We start from the raw sequence: 10,894 nt of genomic DNA, 5'->3' as shown, positions 1-10,894 counted from the left end.
TTCGAATTTGTTCTTCAGTTCCTTGAGCTTAAGAAATGCTGAACGAGTTCAGCCCTGTTACACTAGTCCAAGTTAAAAGTGGACCCCAAATGGTTACATTATACAAGCTGCGAAGTTTTAAACTTGTGACAATGGACAGAAGGGAAATTTTCTACTCATTGCAAGGAAATCCTCACTTAAGTTTCTGTGAGCCACGAGCACTTAAAACCCATGAACCTTCAGCTGGTCGTCCTCAGCCAGTCCAGTCTCTACAAGGAACTGGCATATGTTCTTGCGCTGGTCACCCTGTAGCTGAATTACTGCTCCATATACTGGATGCTCAATTACAGAACCATTGCAGGCAAACTTCTTAAACGCCTTCACTAGTTTCTTTTTATCGTAATCATCAGCGATCCCTTGGACAGTTGTAAGGGTCTTCCTGCCATTTCTCTGTTGAATTCTTATATGGATATAATCCTCAGTCCCAGCAGGAAGCAGGTCATCACCCTTACTTGCATCAGCAAAGGGGTTGACAGAGTGGAGGTTCTGGATAGTGGACATACGGTAAGATTCCTTTTCCTCGGTGGAAATGGCCTGTGGAAGGCGGTGGCGGGAGAAGGCAGGCAGGGGGGACAGAACGTCGGGAAGCGAGGGGGCTCGAGGGGGAGGCAGCTGAGTCCTCGGTGGCGGCTCAGTGATTGGGGGCTGAGTTCGGCCCTTTTGATTTTCCAGCTGAGTTTAGAAGGGGTCGTGGTACTAGGGATATTGTAGCTGATGTTAGATGGATCTTAGCTGAAAGCAGGGAATACCAGAAGAATGTCTATCTATGTTTCATTGATTATGCAAAGGCATTTGACTATGTGGATCATAACAAACTGTGGCTGACTCTGAGAAGAATGGGAATTCCAGAATATTTCATCGTCCTAATGCGAAACCTGCTGGTTCCAAGAGTGTTGACCGTAGAGCCGAGCAAACTGAAGCTGTGAACAATCTCCATCTCTTTGCTATCCATCCTGATGCTACCAATTGGTCCAGTGGTGAGAATCTTTGTCTTCTTGACATTGACCTTCAGTCCATACTGAAGGCTGCAGTCCTTGACCTTCTGCAGCAAGTGCATGAGGTCCTCCTCAGTTTCTGCAAGCAGGGTTGTGTCATCTGCATAACGCAAATTGTTAATAGATCTTCCACCAATCCTGACGCCACACTTCTCATAGAGCCCAGCCTCTTGGATAATCTGCTCTGCATACAGGTTGGAAAGGTATGGAGATAGGACACATCCCTGGCGTATACCCTTCCCAATTTTGAACCATGTGGTGTTACCTTGCTCTGTCCTAACGACTGCCTCTTGGTCCAAGTATAGATTTCACATTAGCTTAGCTCAGGAAGGAAGTAGTTTACAGGTACAGATTTTTAACGTTCTCTCTGGAGGGGACCTAGCTACCTCTTGTCTTCAGGAAGAAACTAATTTCCTGTGATCTGTCACAAAAGGAATTACAGCATATATTTGTGTTTCCTTAAATTCCTGATTAAGCATGTGATTTATCATAATAGACTTGTTAGTTCTTTTGGCAGTCCAGGTTATGTATGTAACATTCTTCAACATCACATGGAATCTTCTATCACCCTCATTCATTGTCTTTCAAATGCATAGGACGTGAGGAATGACTGCTAATTAATATGTTGTTAGAGGTGGTCAAGGATGTTTCAAGTCGACATTATGAACAACAGATCTGAACCCTGTCCTTTCCTGTGCCATCATCATCTCTGACATACTTGAGCCCATTGCTTCAGTCATTGTGTCAGCCCACATCGTGGAAGGTTGTCCTTTCTATCACTGACCCTTCATCTTTCCAAGCTGGATGTCCCTTTCTAAGGAATAGAAAATTATTTCTAAGAACATAATCAAAGTATGAGAGACAAAGATCTGCCATCTTTTCCTCTAAGGATACCTTTCGTGGGCCTTTCTCCGTTTTGGCAGTCCATAGGATACCCAGAACTACCACCCCTCAGAAGCAGGGCTGCTGCTTTCATCCTAGTTCCCAGATGTCGAGTAACAAGCTGAAAGGCCATTCAACTGACATCGCTGCTCTTGAGTACTTTAGAGAGGCGCAATTCATCTTTTGATAGTTTTTTTCATTTTTTATTCATTGTTCCACATTTCTCCGCAGTCCACCCACCACACAATGCACCCCTTGTTCCAGATTGTTCTCATACATATAATGCCTAATCATATATTCCTTTCAGACAGTTCAGTTTTAGGAAACTAAAGCTGTCAACAATCTCAATCTCTTCACCACCCATCCTGATGCTACCAATTGGTCCAGTGATGTGAATCTTTGTCTTCTTGATAATCCATATTGAAGGCTGCAGTCCTTGACCCTTTGCAGCAAGCACTTCAGGTCCTCCTCAGTTTCTGCAAGCAGGGTTGTATCATCTGCATAACGTAGATTGTTGATGGATCTTCCTCCAATCCTGATGTTACACTTCTCCTCATAGGGCCCAGCATCCCTGCCAGGAGATGGCCCCTTTCTCTGAGTCTTTTTAAAAGCCACTTCTTCAGGCCATGTGCAAACTTCTCTGACTCATCCTGTGAAGATATCTCTCTCTCCCCCCCCACCACCACCCTCACCTCAACCTGGGTCAGAGAACAGTGCCCAAGAGTGTGAGAGCCCCAATAAAAGCTTCTTTGCTTATTTTTGGTTTCTATGCCTGTTTTACCTAACATCCTGGTGCTGAAACGCAGGAAAGCTTGTGTCGCTGGACTGTCCCCTCCCTTCCCTGCTGAGGACCAGGTCCTGGAAAGTGGGTGTGCCAGGCTTGCCACAGCTGCTACTGGTGCCCCCCCCCACCTGCCCTTTCTGCTGGGAATCAAGCCCTGGGAAGCACACGCCACTGCCCTGAGAACCCACTGAGAATGAGGCCATCTCTGAACCTTACCATTTTGACTAGCTGTTTGTGGTAAGTGATTTGCGAACCTTTCTCACCTCCTTCTCCTGTGGAAACTGCTCTCCAGGAACCTGGCTGTAGTTGCACGCACCAAGGCTTCCAGCACTTTCCTAGCACAGGTCTGGCCTCTGAACTCTGGGCTTGAGGGGATGCCCCAGGTATCCAGCAGCTCACCTCCTCCTTGCTCTGTGTGGACTGATACTGGAATGCCCACCTCTCTCCACACTTTGCCCCGGACGAGGAAGGGATGGGTTCATAATCCTCTAAATTTGACCCCAAAACAGCACGTGGGTGCTTACTTTCTCATTGGCCTAAGGTTCAGGACCATTTAAATATACAGAGAAAGCCTTTCATCTTCTATTTCTTAGCCTCAACACCAACTAGATGGCAGGCTTCATTGGCCCTCAGATGGCAACTTAGATTTATACTTTACTCACAGCATTAGAGAGTTATTGTCACTATCTTGGCCAAAACTTGGAGGTACCCTATATTCAGGCATTCTGGTTTCTTTGCTCTTGTCCAGAACTGTGTTTGAACTGTCACTGCTCAAGTCCCTCTTGCCTGAAAAAACCCTCCTTCTTCACCCTCCACTGAATTTACCTCCTCCTCCTTCCTCCTCCTCCTATTTTGACCTGTCTGAAGACTTGAACTTCCCACCTTGAACTTCCGCTTGCTCCTCCCGCTCTCCCTTTTCACTCACCGCCACCTCCCTATCCCCAGCCAGAAGTTACTCCCTCAGCAGAATTACCCTCACCATCTTCTATTAGCTCTCCTGTGAGTTCACAAACCCACTCGCATGATCTCCCCACTCCCAGCTCCAGTACTTCTGCCCCTGGCCCTCCTTCACTTATTGCTACTACTAATCTCTTTTTTCCTTTGCATGTGGTAGCTAGGACTAAAGGTGTGGTTGGAGTTCTCGACCTCCTTCCTTCCAGCTCCAGCACTTCTGCCACTACCCTCCCTTCTCTTTGCCAATTACTACTACTGATCTCCTTTGTCCTTTGTGTGATGTGGCTGAGGCTGAGGGCATGGTTAGAGTTCCTGTTCCTTTTCCCTTAGTTGATCTCTTTGCTATTGAAAAATGCCTCGGATTCTTTTCTGCAAACCCCACCCAGTATCACAAAGAATTTTGCTATCTCCGTTATGCAGATGACACAACCCTGCTTGCTAAAACTGAGGAGGACCTCATGCACTTGCTGCGAAGAGTCAAGGACTGCAGCCTTCAGTGTGGACTGAGGCTCAATGTCAAGAAGACAAAGATTCTCGCCACTGGACCAATTGGCAGCGTCAGGATGGATGACGAAGAGATTGAGAGTGTTCACAGCTTCAGTTTGCTTGGTTCCACAGTCAACATTCTTGGCACCAGCAGTCAGGAAATCAAAAAGCATATCGAGATGGGAAAGTCTGCTGTTAGGGACCTCTCTAAGGTACTCAGGAGCAACAGTGTCTCTCTGGAGCCTAAGGTGTGCCTGATACAGACCATGGTATTTGCAATTGCTTGTTATGCATCAGAGAGTTGGACAATGACTAGGGAGGACAGAAGGAGAGTAGATGCTTTTGAGCTCTGGTGCTGGAGAAAGATACTGAATGTACCATGGACTGCCAGGAAAACAAACAGATTCATCTTGGAGAGGATTAAACCAAGCTACTCCTTGGAGGCAAGGATTCTGGGGCTTCGTCTGACATACTTTGGACATGTTGCCAGGAGGGACGGGTCCTTGGAGAGGGACATCATGCTTGGGAGGGTGGAGGGACAGCGCAGGAGGGGAAGACCCTCTATGAGATGGATTGACTCGGTGACTGGGGTAATCGGGATGGGTGTGTCAGAGGCGGTGCGGTTGGCACAGGATAGAGCAGGGTTTAGGGCTGTTGTGCATAGGGTCGCTATGAGTCAGAAACGACTCGACGGCACATAACAACAACAACAACAAACTCAAGCTTTTAATCTAACTTGCAGGACCTCCATGTCATTCTCACTTCGACTCTTACTCTTGATAAGAAAGATCACATTCTAGCAGCCGCTCATGTGCACGCAGACCAGGTACATCTCATTGAGCAAACAATGCCAATAGGTGCTGCTGCCGTCCTGAATACTGAGCCTAACTGAAATTATCAACAAGTCCAGGATGGCACATGCATGGTCCAGTGTCTCTTCTCAGGCATGCAAAGCGCTGCTCAGAAAGTTTGTTAACTCCAGGAAATCACACAGTGTCCTGAAAAAAGCCCAGCTGTCTTTCTAAATCACTTAATTGAAACCTTAACCCATTATACTTGCTTAGCTCCTTCTCCTGCTCCAGGTTCCACAGTCTTAGCTACTCATTTTATCACCCTGTCAGATCCAGACATCCAAAAAAAACTTAAAAAGGCTGAATATGGCCCTCAAACCTTAATATTTGGTAAATGTTGCTTTTAGAGCTTTAAATTCCAGGGAGGACAGGGCCAAAGCAGCCAAACAGGCTTGCATTCACTAGAAGGTGGCGTTCCAAACCCAGTCTATCGGACAGTTCTCAGGCCAGTGCAACAAGGTAAGAGTGGTCTAGGGAGCAACACCACCCTACCCAGAGCCTGCTTCAAGTGTGGCCTGAATGGCCACTATGCCAGGATGTGCCCACAGCCACGACCACCAACTAAGCCATGAACAGCCTGCAAGAAATCAGGTCACTGGTGAAGTGACTGCCCTACTGTGGCTTGGTCACCCATTGCACACAGCCTCAGCGAGTTACTGTCCACCTGTGAGGCAGTCCCACCCCTGGAACTCCTGGGCCTCACAGATGAAGATTGACATGCCCAGTCTCAAGGACCTCTATAACCTTTGCTGAGCCTAGAGTCACTATAGCGTAGCAAGTAAGTCTATATCTTTTTTAATAGACATAGGGGCTACCTACTCTGTCCTCCCCACCTTCTCAGGTGCTACTGCTCCTTCCCAAATCACATTTATGGGGATTTACGGCAAACCTACCATCCCACATCAAACTCCTCCCCTGTTGTATATACTTGACACCTTTCACACACTCTTTCCTAGTTATGCCTTCCTGCCCTGTTCCTCTGTTAGGCAGAGACATTTTACAATTACTCCATGCAATCATTTCTACTCCTCAGACCTCTTTTCCTATGAATATCTCTCTTCCACTTCCTCTTGTCTCACACCTCTCCACCTCCCAGGATGGTAATCTGCCCCTTCCTCCCTCTGAAGTAGAGCCAGTAGTGTGGGACACTTCAAAACCAGTAGTCGCCATCCACCTCACACCTGTTTGCATCTCCCTGAAGGATCCCACACTGTTCCCCTCTCAATCCCAGTTTCCCCTCTCTGTTACTCATAGACGTGGTCTTCTTCTCATCAACTCCAGGCTTCTCAGTCAGGGCCTTCTAATTCCCATTAACTTCCCTTGTAACACTCCCATCCTCCCAGTGTGTAAACCATCAGGAAATTATCATCTTGTCCAAGACCTATGCCTCATCAGTGACACAGTTATCCCCATACTATCAACAGTTCCCAAACCCTACACACTCTTCTCACACATCCCACCAACCACCACCCATCTCACAGTCTTAGATCTAAAAGACACTTTCTTCATAGTCCCCTTGTACCCTGAATCCTATTTCCTGTTTGCGTTCACATGGACAAACCCTAATACCCACATGTCATGACAGCTAGCATGGATCATGCTCCCACAGGAGTTCTACAACAACCCCCACCTCTTTGGTCAGGCTCTTAGCCAAGATCTCTCCTCTATTTCTCTGTCCCCTAGTGTTCTGCCACAATATGTGATGATCTCCTATGCAGCGTCTCCTAGGATCTTTCTTGCTGTCACACTGCTCTACTCCTTAAGTTCCTGGGAACCAAAGGCTATAACATCTTCCCACCCAAGGTTCAGCTGTCTTTACCCTCTGTCATGTATCTTGGGGTTCTTCTTACCTCCACCATAAAATTTCTCACTGTTGACTGCCTTTCAGCCGTTCAGTCTCTGCAAGCACCTGAAAATGCAGACCAAATAATACTCTCTTTTATTGGGCTCGTGGGATTTTTCCGACACTGGGTCCCAAACTTTGCCACTCTGGCATGACAACTCCATGAAAACTCCCATGAAAACTCCATAGGCCCACTTCTTCTACCACAGTTTACAAAGCCTTTCTCATGCTTCGTGACACCCTGGTTTTTGCTCCTCCCCTTTCTCTTCCCAACCTAACTAAGCCCTTCTGTCTGTTCACGAACAAGAGCCCAGGCCAGGCAGTAGGAGTCCTTACACAGCCTGCAGGACCCATATACTGACCAGGTGCTTACCTGTCTAAGATTAACACCACTGTAAAAGGGTGGTCACCCTGCCTGCATGCCCTTAGAGCTGCATGCAGTCAGTTAGCCAGAGAAGCTCTCAAACTTATGCTCTCATAGCCTGTCACTGTTTATTTTCCATGTCATCTTACAGACCTTTTCACACACAAAGCTTTACCCTTTCTTAGTCTGTCATGTTTAAAATACTTTACCTCCTGGTTATTGAAAACTCCTCCTTTACTCTTCAAGTGGCACCACCCCTTAACTTAGCTCCTTTCTTCTTTCCAACCTTCCTCTCGTCACACATTCCTGTCCAGAAGTGTACAATAATCTGTCTTCACCCAGGTCTGGCCTTACAGACATTCCCTTATCAGACCCCAACCTTACTCTATTTGTTGATGACAGTTCAGCCCTGGGCCCTGGAGGCCACCACAGAGCAGCGTATGCAGTAGTCACTAACCAAAACACTTTAAAGGCTGACTGCTTGCCAAAAGGCATTTCCTCACAAAAAGCTGAACTAGTTGCTCTCACCAGAGCCCTAATTTTAGCCAAAGGGAAGCGAGTCACCATCTATACTGATTCTAAATATGCCTTCCTTATTGCTCACTGCCATACTGCGTTATGGAAAGTACAGGGGTTCCTTACTACCAAAGGTTCACCTGTTATTAATGCTAACCTCATCTCTAAGCTGCTAAAACCTCTCCTTTTGCCTTCATAAGTTCTTAATATACATTGCAAAGGGCACCAGTCTGCTAATTGATGCAGTTGCCCACAGCCTCACCTGCATCTCATCTGCTCCTGTCCTTTTCCTCACTACTGAAATTAGTCCAGCCTATTCCCATGCTGAAGTTGACAGCTTGCGAGCAAAGGTACGACACATCACACTCAAGTTTTGGATCTTTCTTGGAGATAGAATTGCTCTACCTGAACTCCAATCTACTGAGATCCTCACCAACTCTCTCCACAGGCCATATTTCACTTTGTCTATCCTTTGTTTTCCACACCCTCTTTGGAAGGATAAATACACTGAGCTCATTCTCAATGCTCTAGCTGCTATAAAGTCTCATCCCAAGGGGGCATGCACCCCAAACTTCCTACACACCAAGCAAGAGGATTTTTGCCAGGACTAAACTGGCAAGTTGATTTCACTCACATACCAAGACACAAAAAGTGGCACTACCTACTAACTCTAATAGACACCTTTTCAGGCTGGATTGAACCATTCCCTATAGCACATGGGATAGCAACAGTAGTTGCTTCTACTCTCAGAGAAGAAATTATACCCGGTTTTGGCTTACCTACCCATATTCAATCAGACAATGTGCCTGCTTTCGTCTCTCAAGTTGTTCAGCAGGTGTCAACAATCCTGAATGTCACCTGAAAGCTGCATGTACCTTATCATCCTCAGTCATCCGGAAAGGTAGAGGGAGCCAATGGTCTCCTAAAAGACCACCTAACCAAACTCACTCTCAAGGTAAAACTCTTCTGGCCTACTCTACTCTCAACTGGCATTAAGTAGGTTACATGCCACTCTATGCTCTCCCTCTGGACTCAGCCCATTTGAACAGCTTTACGGGCACCCTTTCCTCCTCACACATAATTTTCCACATGAGCCTATCTCTATTATGACACCTTCTATGGAAACACGCTGATAGGACCCTTCTGTCAGCCCCCACCACATCTACCTCAGACAAACATCCCCTCCTTCATCCAGGTGACTCCGTTTTTCTTAAAAGCCTACACTCAGACCCCCTGCATTCTTGCTGGTATGGTCCTCATATTGTCATATTAACCACCTCCACAGCCATCAAACTCCTTGGTCATCCATCCTGGTACCATGTCTCACACATCAAATAAGAGCCTACAAACCCTGAACCTCAAGCCACCAGGACATCTGAGCCAACTGGACCCATCCAAATACGCCTCACCAGGTAACGTCTTCCAAGTGAAGGCCTCCCTTTTTCTTCCCTTCCTCCTGTCCCTCTCTCTGACCCTTCTCCTAGCCCCTCCTATTAAGGCCCAAGCGTTTGTGTGGAGGTTTTAGTTTAAACAAGTTTATACTGAAGGATCAAACATCTACACTCGAAGAATAGGCTTTGCAAACTGCTCCCTTAAAGGCTGCCAATCTGCAGTACATATCCTTTTACCTTGTTCTAAACTTAAATCCTTTACATTCCTCAACTGGTTTGTGAACATACTCAGCCCTGCTATTTGTTTTCTTTGTGACCAAGTACATGATTATTGCAAAAAAGAACCAGAAACTTACGGGGGGAGGGGTTGTCCCTATAATGATTTTAAAATCCACACTATTCGCTATTTTGACATACTCAAGCTTGAAGACAGGAAAAAAATTAGAGTCCTCTCACATGCAGATCAAACCGAAACTACACTTTTTCTAACTAATTTTGACCCATGGAATAGTCCATGGGCTAAAGGTGTTGAAGCCAAATTATAATTACAGAAACCCATACCCAGCAGCCTCATGAAAAATTTTCTGAGTCTACACCCACATAGTCTCAGAAACTGAACATTTAGCTGACCTGTCAAACACCATTCAACAACAAAAATCATCAGTTTTATCATCTGACCCAACACATCCCTTTTCCTGGTTGCCTCTAATTCTCCAGGGAGCCTAGCTGCTTAATCAGACTGAAGTGGGAGACATCTCTGACTGCTTTCTTTGTGTCTTCCTGGATTGCTCCCCACTTCTAAGCAGTTCCTCTTTCCTCGGCTTTCCATCTCAATTTAACCTGTACTCCAGGAAACCCTATACCCTCTGTTTCTCTGTTCCAACTTAATATAAATACTAGTTATTCTCACTGTTAGAGCTTGTCCTCTCCTTCAGCTAACTGTAATGCCACTACTGTTGTGTCTAGCACTCTGTATTTCCCTCCTGGAGGATTCTTTTGGTGCAATTCAACTCTTTACAAACAAATTGACACTTCATCTCCATTCCTTTCGTGTCCCAGACATGCTAGTGCCTCAACTCATGATGTATACACAGGAGGAGCTTACTGTTCTTCTTAACACTCCTCACCTACACTGGTCCAGATGGGCAGTCTTTCTTCTCATCCTAGTAGGACTCTCCTTGGCATCCTCTGTTGTCGCAGTAGGTATAGGTGTTGGTGGACTAGGACACTCTTAGTAACTTCAGCAAATTTAGAATGACAACTACAGTTATAGGAGCCTCTGCAAATTCTCTAGCCTCCTACAACAGCAAATCAGCTCCCTTGCCCAGGATAGTATTATAGAACAGATGAGATTTAGACTTGCTCACAGCCATTAAAGGTGGCACCTTTCTTTTTCTCAATGAACAATGTTGTTATTATATCAATGAAAGTGGTGTAGTAGAGGAAAATCTAGATACCTTACACAAACTCAGAGATAATTTATGAAACAGAGAAAACCCAGGCAGCTAACAACTAGGATGATGGCAAACTCCACTCTTTACTTGGCTGGCCCCAATTCTTGGACCTCTCCTAAGAGTGTGTTCAGCATTAATGGTTGCTCCTTGTTATTTTAAGTTTTTACAGAAGCAAATTCGAGAAAATATCTTGTGTTGCAGTAAATCAACGTTAAATGATCCCGGAAGTATTAAAAAAAGATGGAAGGAATATACTGAGTCACTGTATCGAAAAGAATTGGAAGACACAGAAGAATTTCATGAAACAACATATGAGCAAGAGCCTATGGTGATGA

The 10,894-nt window shown here is 45.8% G+C and overlaps 2 pseudogenes; one reads left to right on the top strand and one right to left on the bottom strand.

Annotated features, from left to right (window-relative positions):
- Positions 1-201: 201 nt before the first annotated feature.
- Positions 202-540, bottom strand: LOC102865533 (annotated as a pseudogene).
- An 8,492-nt stretch (positions 541-9,032) lies between these two features.
- LOC102843958 overlaps positions 9,033-10,894 on the top strand; it is a 21,066-nt pseudogene continuing 19,204 nt past the window's right edge.

Source organism: Elephantulus edwardii, unplaced genomic scaffold, assembly GCF_000299155.1.
Source record: "Elephantulus edwardii isolate Elephantulus edwardi_28Jun2011 unplaced genomic scaffold, EleEdw1.0 scaffold00086, whole genome shotgun sequence".
NCBI classification, from domain to species: domain Eukaryota; kingdom Metazoa; phylum Chordata; class Mammalia; order Macroscelidea; family Macroscelididae; genus Elephantulus; species Elephantulus edwardii.
Note: the sequence above shows the minus strand (reverse complement) of the source record. Positions and strands in the feature narration are given on the sequence as shown.